The sequence below is a fragment of the Nanorana parkeri genome, unplaced genomic scaffold (assembly GCF_000935625.1).
Source record: "Nanorana parkeri isolate BGI_ZX_2015 unplaced genomic scaffold, ASM93562v1 scaffold110, whole genome shotgun sequence".
Classification (NCBI taxonomy): domain Eukaryota; kingdom Metazoa; phylum Chordata; class Amphibia; order Anura; family Dicroglossidae; genus Nanorana; species Nanorana parkeri.
In genome coordinates, this window is record NW_017306378.1 from 1,236,557 (window position 1) to 1,251,554 (window position 14,998).

A 14,998-nucleotide genomic window follows, 5' to 3' on the forward strand; every position below is an offset into this window, starting at 1 on the left:
GCAACAAAACACGTAAAAAAAGATCAACAGCTCAATCTCCTAGGTGTGAACCAGGCCTGATGTGAACAGTTTTGTTTTTTGCACATATATCAAACATATGAAACAAAATAGTATATTCAAGTGATCAAACAGAGCAAATAGGAGGAATTCAGCGTTAGGTTCTATATAGAGTGAAGACTTAGGAACAGCAATGACTGTGATGTAGTCATGGGATGGGTAGCACATCAAACATCCCAGGGCCACACAGGGTCCTCTTTGTCAAGCAGGCAATGACTTTACAATAAAGTCAGACTGAGGAACGTTTTGGCATGCTGGTGGTATGCCATCTATCAGCATGTTTACACTGACATTTCTGGAGGACAGTTCATTTTATGTCCAGTGAACAGTTTTTGTCAAAAAGATAAGGTGAAGTCAAAACTCATTTTGAATGCTAATATGACATTTAGACAGTGTATGGTGTACAAATGATTCCAACAGACAGTTCCCGAGGAGTTACAAATTAGTTGGAAAGGTTGCATTTATTTTTTACATTGCCCAATGTTCTTTACTGAAGGTTGAAGATAAGCAAGCAGAGTGATTTGTAGCCTAGGAGGTGTTTGCCTGTCATTTACCAAACTATATGACAAACATACGTGTATGTGAAGTCTATCATAGTGGCCCAGGTATATCATATCTATGTGACAATATATAGCAAAAATGTTACAATTTTTTTCTACATTTTGAATGGTATAAACACCTTTTTTAAAAATCTCTTTGTGATCTGTCATGTGACCAGAATAGCTTTTGATCTTCTCTATGCTGTGGTTAGCGTTGACAGCATAGTTATCACGTACCTGGCTGGAGACTGGTTGGATGCGGAGGCTCCCCTTGCACCTTGTGTCCCCCAAACTCTGAGGATGGGAACAGAGCCTGAGAAACAGCAAGTAGCACGGGTGCCAGTGGATGGGGAAACCCCGTGCCAGGCAGAAGTCCAGAGTCAGGATCAGGTAGAACAGAGCCGAGGTCACACCAGGCGGATAGCAGGGTACCAGAGGTCAGACAAGACAGGGGTCACACCAGTCGGGCAGCGAAGTACAAGGGATGAGGCAGAGGCAAGGTCCAGTAACAATTCCAAGGTCAGAAGGCAGGCAGCAATCAGGAGCAGTCAGATCCAATCCGGGTCAAGATACAGGAGCAGTAAACAGGCAGAGCAAACAGGATCCCAGGGAACAGCTGAAAGACCATTTAGCAACTAAGCCCAGGCTGTGCTTGCTTTAAATAGGGAGATCAATCCAGAGGTACTGCATCACTTCCTGTTCGCCAGATTAGCATGCCTGTGTGTCAGATTAGCGTGTCTGTGTGCGTACGTCCCGATGCACATGCATGCACGCAAGTGCCCGTTTTCCTATGGTACGAAAAACTGGACCACACACATGTGCAGAAGACCTGGTTACCTTACAATAATACAAGAAATGGGGCTGCGTGGAGATTTGCAGGATCATCTGATATTTAGACTTTATTGGCCTGCACTAAAGATAGGAAAGGATGAAGTATAATGGTTTACATGGACTGATGAATTAATGTAAGAAAAATTATGTTTAATGGGTCAAAGCGAGATCCTCCAAAGGTTAGTTAGCTCCTATGTGAATACACAAAAGTGATTGTGAGTATTGTGAGGGTATTTGTCTTCCTTGCTTCTTCAATGGTAGCGAGCAAAGTGTGGGAGTCCACACAGTATCTACAATTGGGAAACAATGGCTAAGTAGCCACAAACTTTCATTTTAGGTGCTTTCATTTACGCGCTGGTCTGTAACAGTTATTGAGCACAATTGTCCCAAAATATTCTTGAATTTCCTAGTACCAGATTAGAAAGCCTATGTATGGTTAGGAACTAGCAGAAAATTAATGTGTGGAGCTCCTGAGACCACCAACGGCTGCACTTATTCTACTCGTGGTAGCATCCAAACATGTTTAAGTAATAAGTAGTCAAGTCCAAAAAAATTCTCTGATTGGCCCTAATATGTTAGTACAAAGCAGATATTTCAGAAGCCATGTTTGGCAATTTCTGCCTGGGAGACAGTACTGAGCAATACTAGCGTAATCTACTATTTGGACAACAAAGATGGTGCCAAGGTCCCTGGAGCCCCTTAAATGTCAGACAACTTTTGAATATACTTAGATTTTCAAGCGAAATTAAGAAGTCTAGTAACCACTTGATATACTCTAAACAGGGCTTAGTTTAAAATTAACTGTTTTACTTATATAAATAAAACTAGAGTGGATTAATCCATTGAATTATCTTTGAAGTACACAGAGACAAGCTATTGTATTTCCTGCTATTGCCCTGCATGCAGTTCTACTACACAATGCCAGCGTGATGGTTGGCTCTATTTAGACCATCCAGTCTGTAGTGACCTATTTTGCGATTGTTCAATTGCTGCATGGTTGGCTATTTTGTGTGACAGCACGTTTTCCAGATTTTACCACTTTAAGATCCATTCTTTTTTTAAACACGTAGTTTAATATAATTGCCTTACATTCGATCTAAAAAAGTTTGTCATTTTCTTCAGCCTTTTTATGTAGGTTCCTATCTATGTGCTTGCATTAATTAACCTACAAAGTTTCTCTCAATAAGCTCATAAATAAGTTAAAAGTCTTTTATAAATTTCCTCTGCAGCGTTCAACTTTTAAGTCTTTTTGAAGGTCTCTTACACCCACAGCAAGCAATAAATCAATTAAAGTTAACATAATGTTGCAATCATCATAATTCATCTCAATTCTCTTCTTTCCTAAGGTGTCTTCTACAATTATTAACCAACTGAGTGACTAAGGAAATGAAGACATTTTATTTCAATGATTAAAGAAGTATTTGACTGACAGAGTGAAATGTTTCAGTTCAGGGCTGAAAATAGCAGTTCTTTAACATTTCCTATAGGGTATGTTAGAATTCTTAGGAGACTTTTTAAATGTTGTTTAAAAAGGATCCACTGTTAAAATGGATTGAGCCAATTTATATCGCTTAGGCACATCTCTATAAAGAAATTCAGACTTTAATATTTGATTATAAAATATGTTGATGATAAAGATGTTTATGAGGGCCAGCAAGAAGCTGCAGGTCAAGTACAGGGGTGCTGGATATTCTTAATGCCAAGGTCCAAACCAGTACATTAGACAAAGGACAGACAAAAGAGAAACAGAGATGGTCAGCACAACAGCCAAGCCAATTACATTTTCAGAAGGTGGCAACAATACATATTTCGTTTAGATAAGCTTTACTTAAAGTGACACTCAGGAGTTGCATCCTAAAAATGGATCTACAGCTGAGTGATACACAAATAAGGTACAGTATTGTTAATAGTTCAGGTAATCAAATGCATTTTTAAGTTTTAACTCCTAAATGTACTGTCACTTTAAGCTTTAACAAAAGCAGATGTTAGAGGGAAAGCCAGGCAGATGTACTTGAGATGAAGGTTATCCTGACAGGCAAGGGAAGTTTCCAGAGATCCAGAAGGCGTTGGATTGCTTTAATATGACATAGTATGTAGCATATTTAGTTTACCATAGGTGTTGTCCATATGGACTTATGCAGAAACCCTTACTTAAAGCTGAATTCCAGGCAGACACCAATTATTGCAGTTCTGTAATAATTATTACAATAAGTTTATTATATAATGCAAACAGTATACAGGTGAAACTCGAAAAATTAGAATATCGTGCAAAAGTTCATTTATTTCACTAATGAAACTTAGCCGTCTACCAGGAGATTTTGGAGCACTTCATGCTTTCTTCCGCAGACGAGCTCTATGGGGATGCTGACTTCATTTTCCAGCTGGACTTGGCACCTGCCCACCTGCATTAGTGAATTAAATGAACTTTTGCATGATATTCTAATTTTTCGAGTTTCACCTGTAAGTACATAATTTTGACTTGGTATTGGCCTCTTGCAATCCTCTTTTATAGTCAGTAAAGCAGCACGAGCAGCCAATCAGGGGTGCTTTAGTGCAAGAAGCATGCAAATTAGAGGTAGAGGGCAGAGAGACGGAACAATGAGCTTATCAGTGTGCTATTCTCCTTTGGCTGCCCAGTCATAGAGTAGGGGTGGGGAGGAGACCTGTGAATGAAAGTAAATCTGTAGCAGAGAACAATCAGGTCTCCTGTCCTGACAGACAGGGCTATGCTGTAGGACAGAGCTGTGTAAATCTCTGGAAGGATAAAAATACAAGTCATTTAGCAGGAAAAACTATTTTCATATATTTATTTCATCTGTGTGTTTAGTTGTGGCCCTGAAGATAAGCATTTATATTACTTCCTGGACCCATCAGAGTAATAGAGTGGGCACCTTCTAATACAGCCAACTATACCAAACATATTCCAAAAGATGGCTACAGGCACACTGCCAGGTTATTCCTCTAATGTTCATTTACCACTGAAAGAACACGCTGTAGATGTGTATAAATACAGAGATACACCACAATTTATGCTTACAAACAAATCCCGTCCTCTGCCTCGCACTACACCATCAGCCCTATTCAATAAAAACCTTCAGAAGATTGCAGTTTGTGAGTATCAGAAATGACTCACAAATACCGATTTGCCTAGTGAACATGCCTCCCGTGAGGAGGTAGATTTGCTAAGAGCTACCTGACAGCTTAAAGCTGCAGGTAACAAAGCACATTTTATAGAGAGCTTTGCTGCTGAATAGTAAGACTTCATATCTACAGCAGGAACACATCCCGAGGAAACCCACTGTGTACCTGCATCCCATCACTTTGCAAACCATAAGGGCTCTGTTAAGGTTGGTTTCGCATTTTGTGAATTCTTTCTGCATAAGTCTGAATGACACTAACTATTAAAATAAAACCAGCAGTGCTGCTACACCCCTAAAATCACCTAAAATGTTACATGCATGGCCATGGCAGCAACAAACACTTGCCAAAAAAAAGTATGTGCGTGGCTATGCCACGCAAGATGTTGGCGACACAGACACCCAGGACTCTCAGCCAGAGGGGCTGAGAGGTTCCAGAATATTAATAGATTTGCAGGGAAGAAGCTGGCCTTTCAGTTTTTTCCATCTTTTCTGGATTGTAGCTGGGATCTGGATCTGTGGAGATTTCTAAGAGCTCAGGGTGGGATGAAATTTCCAGTCCTGAGGTCAGGTGTTGCCAGTGATCAGGTGGTCAAGAGCTGCCTCACTAAGAGCCGAGACCAGAGCTCAAGGGAGGAGTTGGTGGTGTGTGCTGGGGGCACACGAGGGTCGAGCCAAGCCAGTGGTGTGTGGGTGTGCAGGAGGCACATGACCACAAGCAGACTCGCTGTGCATGCTGGACGCATGTGGAACAGCCAGGGGAGGCTGGGGAAGGTCGGTGACCAAAGAGACCTGGTGGACACATTGCTGAAAGAGCAGTGTGAGTGCCTGCAATGGGTGATTGGAGTGAGTATCACACAGAGGTGTGCTAAAGACTATGTGCTGAAACATAAGCAGCCTGTATGTTGTGTTGCTGAAATAAAGCTCTTTTCTGTTACGGAGGAAAATAAAAGACTGTCCTTTTTATGTTACGATGGCTTCAAGACTGGTCCTTAAGCGCTCACCATAGGTGCTATATTCCCCAAATATCACAAAATATATATATATTCAGCAGTCAAAAATCATGAAGTGACCATGACTGCTACTGGTTTTCTGGGTGATCTGGTGCATTTGTGTGTGCATACATCTATATAAAAGCATCTGTTATGATTTTGTTTTCCAATAGCATTAGATGATATTGCCAATCCAAACAGAGACTGTGCTACTGAAAATAATTTTGTTCTGTAAAATATTGTTCTTTTGTGAATTACCCTACCAAATAAATCTTTTTAAATAAGCTACCAAAATGATTAAATGTAAATACCAAACTCTTACCTTCTTCCTTGGGTGGAAGAGCAGGTAATATGCAAACCCATCACCCAAAATGCTCACAAATAATGCATACTCCGTTCTGTACATAAGGGTGACTAACATCACAGGTAATGCAGGAACAGAGAAAAATAATTGTTCCAATGGCATCCCGGTTTCTGGTGACTGTGCATTTTATGGCTATACCTTGTTGTATGCTATGCAATGTAAGGCAGAAGTATGCAAACACCATAACTAGAAATAGTGTTGTGATGGTTGTAGGTTGTCTGAAATAAAAATGGGGTTCTGTCATCTGGTCATTTAAGCTACACATAGTACTTAGTGATTATGCAGTGTAGTTTTATGTGCATATAGAAATTCATCAGAATGACTCCAATGTTAAATTGATTTTTAGGAGTTTCTAGTGCCAGAGCGGCGCTGTGCCAGAACAAAAAATAAAATCCACAAATGACTCAGAGCACATGTGCAGCAACCTCATAGGAGAAGGTCTCAGAGCAGCTGACAGGGACTTCTTACCCATCCCCAGTCCTGCTCATATATTTAAAGTAGAACACTCTTAGAATTGTTAGCTTTTGCTAGAAAAAGGAAGGCTTAGAACCTGTCAGATTTTAATTTCTACCTGTGTGTCCTCTCATTAGGCCATGTCTACGCTGGTTCAACTCATTTAAGAGCAGCGCGTACAGTAAGCTTTTGAAAACCATTCAGCAAGCTTTTACAAAGCTTTCACCAAGCATCTTTGTTAAAAGCCTTTGAAGAACTGTTCAGTTTTCGCTTTGGAATGTTAAACACAGATCATAATGAGGGTACTGCCTGTAGCTTTAAACAAGCTGATAGCAGGCTTTGACAGGCTTTCAACAAGTTTCACATAGTGCTGAAGCTTACCAAAGCCTAGTAGCAGCTTGTTTAAAGTGACAGTGAGCACCCCATTAACATCCATTTAAAGGGTATCTATGGTGAAAAACGAAAAATAAATACCGTATTTCTATATTGAATTTCCATAAGTTCTATTGGCTAATAACCGTATTGGTCTAGATGTTTGTAAACTTACTTATTGAAGATGCCCATAGGATGTACTTCCTCATTGCAGTGACACAATTTCACTCCTGTGAATATGCACTTCCCTGTGTTACAACTCTAACAGAACTATTGTACAAATCCCATTGCTCTCCTGACCATTAGATGTTTGCTTTATGATATTATCAACTTGCATCAATAAAAGTCAAGATTGCATCACAGTTGGAGTGCTGGTGACTTTTCTCTTTACAACTCTAACATAGCCTGCCTTTTGAACTACAACTCAATGTCTAAACAATGTAACATCATTATTGCTTGCTGGAAACAATGCATTATGGGATACTGTATGTATTGAATTGTATTTGTATGAGCAATTGAGATTGCATCGCATCAAGCAGCTGGGAAATAGGTGCAAAGCACACTGGGAATCCAAGGAGTTGTTGAAAGTGATGGGGAGATGGAAGGCAGCACTCACTACATAAAAGGGATTTTTTTCAAGTAAGCTTTGATTGCATTATCACAAACAACTCTAGTATGTATTCCTATTACAGTGCTGATGTTATAACAGGATAGCATATGCTGGGACTTTACAACTCTTTTACCATTTTTACTCTGTAAGCGGAAAACCGCTTTAAAGTAGCTAAACTGAGCCTTAAATAAGCCTTTTAATACTAAAAGTTATTGCAATATCCACGGTGAACCGTTTCATACAGAACTCCAGAGAATGATAACATTTGGGTTATTGCGCATTTTATTAAACATACTTTTCATCAGTACCACATTATCCTTTATAGTGCAATGCAATACAATGTGTATATAAACTTTACTGCTGTGTGTTACCATTTCATAACGGAAAAAAAATCACATCATCGCTATAGTTTTTTTTCTTTATATTCATTTGCTTTTTAAAGCCGATTGCAGCCAAATTTTTAAATTTTTTATTAGTTTTGGATAGAGCAGGGGTCTGGGTTTTAAATTGCAAACCTTATAACTTTTTTTGTATATGAAAAAATGCACTTGCCAATCAATATTCTATGATTATTCTTGTAGTAGATTTCCCCACATGCTACACAAAATGTGTTCAACAGTTCCAGACCATTTATGGAGATGTAGAATGGAGAGGTGTGAAGACAGGTCACCAGCACTCCAAAATGGAGAAAAGGGGCCGCGTAGGGTCCTTTCCTCAAGGCATCACTGGGTTGCCTTGAGGAAGGGACCCTGCACAGCCCCAAAACATTGGCTTTTCGGACCGATGTGACGTTATTTGCAATAAACAATATATTTTTTTGTATTTTGGAGTGCTGGTGACCGGTCTATCTTCACATCTTTGAGGTTCTGCATGGCGCCATCCATGGCGGTCCCTGTGAGCACCTATCTATCTACAATGGTCACAACGCTGTATGGTGTACAGCAAGCACTTTCAAAAATATGTAGAGTGGAGAGGGACATCAGGCAACACATATGATGGAGCTGTCCAAACATAAACTCAATCTAAAACTAAAACAAAATCTAAAAGATCTGCTTGTCCTCCAAACCCTTTGAAATACGTTTCACCAATCTTATTTTTGACTAGTACACAATAAAAAGATTTCTTTGGAGAAACATGTTTTAAGATAACCAGCATTGAAAGGATTTAGTGGATCTTTTCCTGTATGGTTTATTTATGAACCTCTCTGTTGTTTGTCTATTGCTAGCAAAGCTAAACTGGACCTTGGTACACCCATAGACCTTCAAATTATTGGGCAAATTACCGTATTTGCCGCCGTATAAGGCGACTGGGCGTATAAGACGACCCCCTACTTTTTCTGTTAAAACATAGGTTTTGGGCTATACTCGTCGTATAAGATGAGTATAGCCCAAAATAATGTTTAAATACACCCACTAACCTCCATGGCGGTATTCCCGAGTGTGGCTCGGGGTTTATTTTCAGTACCATAAGCAGTAACCCCGAGCCACACTCAGGATTACAGTCTCTTACCTTGTCCACGATCCCCGCTGTGTCCTCCGTCTTCCGAGTTCCGCCCCTTGCGAGCATCCGCGTCGCAGGGGGGCGGAACCAGCGGCAATTTTAAAAGTTGAAAAAACAAAAGGAAAAAAAATGGAACAAAAAACGAAAAAATTAAATCATCAGATAATACTGTATGTACGGTAGCTTTGGCTATATACAGTATACCGCGCTGAGCCAATCACGGCAGGCTTTGTATTCATTAATTCAGGCTTAGTATTCATTAATGCAGGCTTTGTATTCATTAATGCAGGCTTTGTATTCATTAATACAAAGCTTGCCGTGATTGGCTCAGCGCAGTATACTGTATGTAGCCGAAGCTACCGTACATACAGTGTTACCGCACATCCATACCCGGCGTATAAGACGACCCCCGATTTTCGGGGGATGTTTTTAAGTCTAAAAACTCGTCTTATACTCTGGAAAATACGGTAGGTTGTTTTTCATCTAATGTGCCAATAATACGACAGCCTATAGGTTGTCCATGACTTTTAAAGATGACACCTATCTTTTTTTTTAACACATGATTGAGCTGGATGTAAGGGGTGGCATCACCACATAAACATGTGCGAAATGTGGCAGTATTACAGAATGTCTGGACTGGCCAAATTTAGTCATCATTTTATGTAGACAAACATTGTACAAATGCTGCTATCTGCGCCGAGTGGTCCCAGGTGCTTTTTTTTAATTGCCAAGCTTAAAGGTATATTTTTCATTATCTGCATTGTGTCATCTAGCTTTCAATGTCTACAAAGCAGTCTTAGATTTTGCAAACCCACTCTTCCTAACGTAAGATACGGCTTTCAAATAGATTAATCAAAAATCAGCTTTGCTGTAAAGTTGACCTATCTGTTTATTAAAGGTACACATATACACTTTAACGAGTATCTAAATCCAAGAACAAAAATGTAATATATTATAGATGACCAGCCCTTAGTTGTGGTGGCTGCATTGGTTTCTTTTTTGGGCTTGTTTCTTTTATTCTCATCTGGTGATCCTGCCAGTGGCACACTTCCAAGATTGACAGTGCTTACTCACTGTACTGTATCTTTGGAGAACCAGCGCTCTCACCCTAAGCTGTTTGCTCCTGATTTGGACTTCTGAACACCTCTACCTTTCAATATCTGTTCTGTAGTCCTACAGAGACAGTTTTTCAGGGTTGATAATACTGTTTGGGATTTCAGCACTGCCCACGCAGAGTGTAGAGGATGTTAGAAGCGTACTGTATTTCTGGCAGATCAACAGGTATTTTTTCTGTACTTGTAGCTCTAAAGTGAAATGTAAGTAAAATAACTAATTCTTACCAGAGTATTTAGAGTTCTTTTTGTGTGACTTAAAAATGTACTTCAGTTTGTACAATTCAAGCAGGCAATATAGAGTGATGTGCAAAGATACCCAGGAATTTCTACTAACAATGATTAATGTGAACTTTCTGTACTACATGCTGCGGTATAGAAATGTTTCCCTGGTAAATGTCTCATCCCATGTATAAACACTGTTCTTGCATCTGTGAAGGGTGGATTAGAACTTCTTCTATTAGTTTATAGAGCACTCTGCCATCTAGAAAAGCTTTATCTATAATGCAGCATGAACACACTGCCCTGTTAAACGAATGCAGAAACGGGAGAGATTTACAGGGTTATTCACAAATAACTGATTTGGAAAGATTCTCCAATTCAGCTCACTTTCCAATTCAGCCCTTTTTGGCCTAGATTGTTCCCTTCTCCTGCCTTCTCCAAACTCTTCACCCTTTCATGAATAACCCTGTTGGAATTCTGAGTATAGTCAGTACAGCCAAAAGTGAGATTTTGGATATAAGTGCAGTTTAGTAGACTAATTCATCCCCTGGCTTATATTTGTCTTGGACACTCCAACAGTTAGATCTCCTTTCTAAAAGTTCCTAACTTTTTTCCTGTACCTGAGAGTTTTTGGTGTTGTTTCTGAGCACTTCATGTCCTAGCACCTTCATGTGCATTCTCCATAGTATAAAATAAACAGCAAATCCAGCAGAGTGAGAGGGACCACCTCATAAAGGTCACATAACATAGGTAAACCCAAGACTTCAAGTGAAGGAATATCACCAATAGAGTCCCCGAAAGACTTAGAAAACGGTCAGTGTTTTTAACCTTTTTAGTATCTACTGAAAACCCAGAAATCAGTTTTGGGTGAAACGACCCTATAACTAGACATGGTCATCACTAAAGTTTATCCCTAAATTTGGATGGGGTTAGATTCAGACCAGTTTATATGAATTCAGATGTCCCAAGCCGAATCAGAACGTTTTTCCAAAAAGTCTTCTGGTAAAAGGACCACAAATTGCTACAAAGGCTACTTTTGTGTTATGTGCTGCCACAATGGTGGATAGAATATGACAGTTCATAGTCATGGTCAATATTCACATTAATGTGAAATGAGAATTTAAATAGTTTGTTTTCCATAAGCCCTTTGCTTATTGATATTGTATGGCTAAGTTCATATACTGCCATCTATTGATCATTCTAGTTATTGCACTTAGTTATTGCACATGTCTTCTGTGTTCCCTTCCATGCATGATGTATTTCCCCTTCTTGCTCAGTGTCGAGTGTCATGACTGCTTCTAACAGGACCACATGTTAATCTGCATTGCATGCTTGGAAACATTATCATCTTTGACCTCCTTAAATACCGCCATTTCATTCATCTGCTGTATCCTGTTGTTTGCTGTAACCTGCTGCACGCAATAAAGTACTTTTGTGGATGGAAAAGGTATTTGGTGAGTTCAGCTATCTGATAAGGATTGTCCGCAGTGATTATATCTGCTTATACAGGCCAGGCATAGAGGTCTCCGCAAGTGATAAATCGCTAATACATCAATCGGAGTCAGAATATGTTATATCTCCTTCTGCTCTTACCGGAGAACCCTTAGCATGACTATAAGTGCCACCAGGTCCCACCCTTCTATTTTTATATCCCTGATAACATTTTAAAAAGAAATGAATCTGGCAGTTATTTGGCCCGGTAACTCAGGTGGCTTCTCAGAAGCTTCTCAAACCATTCTCGAAAATGTATAATTATTTTTATTCTGTAATATGCACTTTTTTGGAGACTGGTTCAGAATCCTATTAATTCCTATAAAAGGTCTGATTAAGAAAATCTGGATTTCAGAAGTTTGATAATCTTTCAAAAGTTTAGCCAACCAACAAGTGATCGAACCTTTCAAAGGTTTGCTTATCTCTAGTCATCCTTATTTATGAATGTAAAGGGCAAATCCGCAAAAAAGAAGGATACGATGAGTGTGTTTGCAACTATAATTCAGCTACACGTCCCAGTTCATAAGGCCTGCTTGTTTAATGTGTCTTGATTGTGCTAAGTATTGGATTCATTACGAGACACCCAGCCAAAACACTTTGCACATGCAGCATATTAGCTTAACTGACTAATTGTGGTAACATGATAGAGTAAAAATGGTTTTACATCAAGAAGTAGGATCCTCTTTTAAAAGAAAGCAGAGTGGGACAAAAAAACAAACATATACAGTGGTACCTCGGTTCACAAACTTAATTCGTTCCACGATTCTGGTCGCGAACTGATTTGGTCGTGAACCAAATCAAACTGTGATCAGACCGCGATCTCGACTAGAGGAAGCCATGACCATGTGTCAGAGAAGGGAAGATGGCTGCAGTTGTGTTCGTCACCCGAAGCAGAGTTCACGATCGGAAGCAACATTTTGCCGAACTTCCTCTTCGTGAACCGAATTGTTCGCGAACAGAAGCGTTTGTAAAACCGAGGTACCACTGTATAAGTAATTTATAGATCACATAAATATGTACACCTGTATGCTACATAAATGTCTATGCACTTAGTTGGCACCTGAATTGCCATGGTAAAAATAGACTGCTTTCAAAATGATCCACTACATCTGAAAAACTCAATCTCTCAGTCAATCCATTGGGACAGTTTTCTGAGTTCTGGAAGTGCAAGAGGTTATAGTGATAATTATCATAACCATTGGTATGATCAGATGACTATCAACTAATGTATTTGGCTACTCAAATTGTGCAGCTACAGAGCCTATGAGCAGGGGAGAGTAATGCTGGCTCCCAGTGCCCCCTCCTTTGCCTCCCACTCATCAGTAGAGTTTTGGCAGATGGTGCTGGACATAAACTTAATAACTGATGAATCAGGTTTCAGCATTTTTTGTATATTTCCTTGGTGTGTGCATAAATGGATGAGAGATAATAATAAAAACCAGTGGCAAAGGTCACATACGTTTTCAGGCCTTCTAGAAAAGACTGAAGTTAAAAATCAATGAAAACAAGAAAATAAAACAATTGTTTGAGTTAGAAGGGAAATCCCACAGGACACGGGCACCTGACAATTGATTTAAAAACAGCCTAATTATTGGATGTTTGTCATAATTCATAAAGACTGCAGTATATGGGCAGTTTACCAAATTAAAGTAGAAAGAATTGCAGATGTTTAAACACGCTAAGCAAATCAAGATTGTTGCTGACATAATCTTTTAAGTTTTTCTTTTCACTTCTGTCCCCTGGGAACTAGGATCCTCAGCATCTCTGCCTGTTCAGATTTCTTGTCTGATGGCTGATAGAAATTTCTGCAGGCAACTGCAAATATGAAAGCAGTATTATTAAAGAAAGCATCCCTGCATTCCTACACATGAGAATGTTATCAGCCCCCGATCATCTGCAGTGGTGGTCCCCAAACTGCAGCTCTAGGGCTCCCATTTAACTTGCTCTTAGTGCAATATTCCTCCCAATGACACCAATTATTGAGCAACAATTCCCCTTATTGACACCAACAATGGGGCACTATTACTCCCGCTGACACCAATGCTGGGGCACTATTCCTCCAACTGACCCCAACTATAGGGCACAATTCCTCCCACTGACAACAATGATGGGGCACTATTTCTCCCACTGACACCAGTGATGGGGTACTATTCCTCTCACAGACAACAGTAGAGGGATACTATTTCTTTCACTGACACCAATGGTGAGGCATTATTACTCCCACTGACACCAATGATGGTGCACTATTCCTCCAACTGAAACCAACTATAGGGTAAAATTCCTCCCACTGACACCAACAATGAGGCACTATTCCTTTCACTGACACCCACGCTGGGGCACTATCCCTCCCACAGACACCAGTGATTGGATACTATCTCTTTCTCTGACACCAATGATGGGGCATTATTCCTCCCCCCACTGACCGCAAGTGCTAGGTCACTTTCTGCTGCCACTGACCAACAACTTTGGGGCATAATTTACTCCCACTGAACTTCGAGCCTTTGTCATTTCCTACTCCTACTGGCCGCAATCTTCCCTCCTATACTCTTAAGGACAGTTAACTGGCCCTTTGTTTTTAAAGTTTGCGGATCCATAATCTATGGTGATTACAAATGAGCAAGCACATATAAAGGGTTTCCAGGGATGCCTTCTAACCTACAGTGGAACTGGAGGTTTATTTCCCCTCCTTCACCCCTCAGGATTTTCTTTTCTTAAACTAGCCATTCACTGTTAGAATGTTAGCCAATTCCCATGACAATCCCAGCGAGAGTTTCCTTCATGCACGTTGTTTAGTATTTATAAGGGAATCGATCATTTTTCTACTATACATGTATGGTCAACAGTGTACAGATCACAGACATTGTGTTCCTGTGAAGTCTCCGGCTGTGTCTCTGGGGTAGAAAAATGAAGGAAAATCTCCCCAATGACTCACAGATAGAAAAAACAAACAAATTTGCACAGGGTTATAAACCACCTTCTACTCTACCCAAAACAAAAGAATAAGAGTTTTGGCTTTACATATACTTTATACTCTCAATTTCAGTAACATCTGGGACCCAGAGCACACTTGGTGTCAGGCCCTTAGACGTCTATGGATACAATTTTAAGGACTTACAAAAGACTAAGGTACCAGATTCAGATCTCAGATGATTCTCAGAATGGCATATTTAAAGGAGAACTGTGTCATGCAAACAAAATTCACAGTAAATAGATATAATTATTAGGCTATAAGCACCTTTGGTGCCTCAGTAGAGATCTGCAACATACACTGCACATTGTAGTCTATAGAAATATTTTATTATTGAATGTGTTTGTTCA

At 39.8% G+C, this 14,998-nt stretch overlaps 1 protein-coding gene across 1 annotated transcript in view; it reads left to right on the forward strand.

Moving 5' to 3' along the window:
- DPP6 (dipeptidyl peptidase like 6) overlaps positions 1–14,998 on the forward strand; it is a 1,045,284-nt gene that overhangs the window by 16,450 nt on the left and 1,013,836 nt on the right. The window lies entirely within an intron of this gene.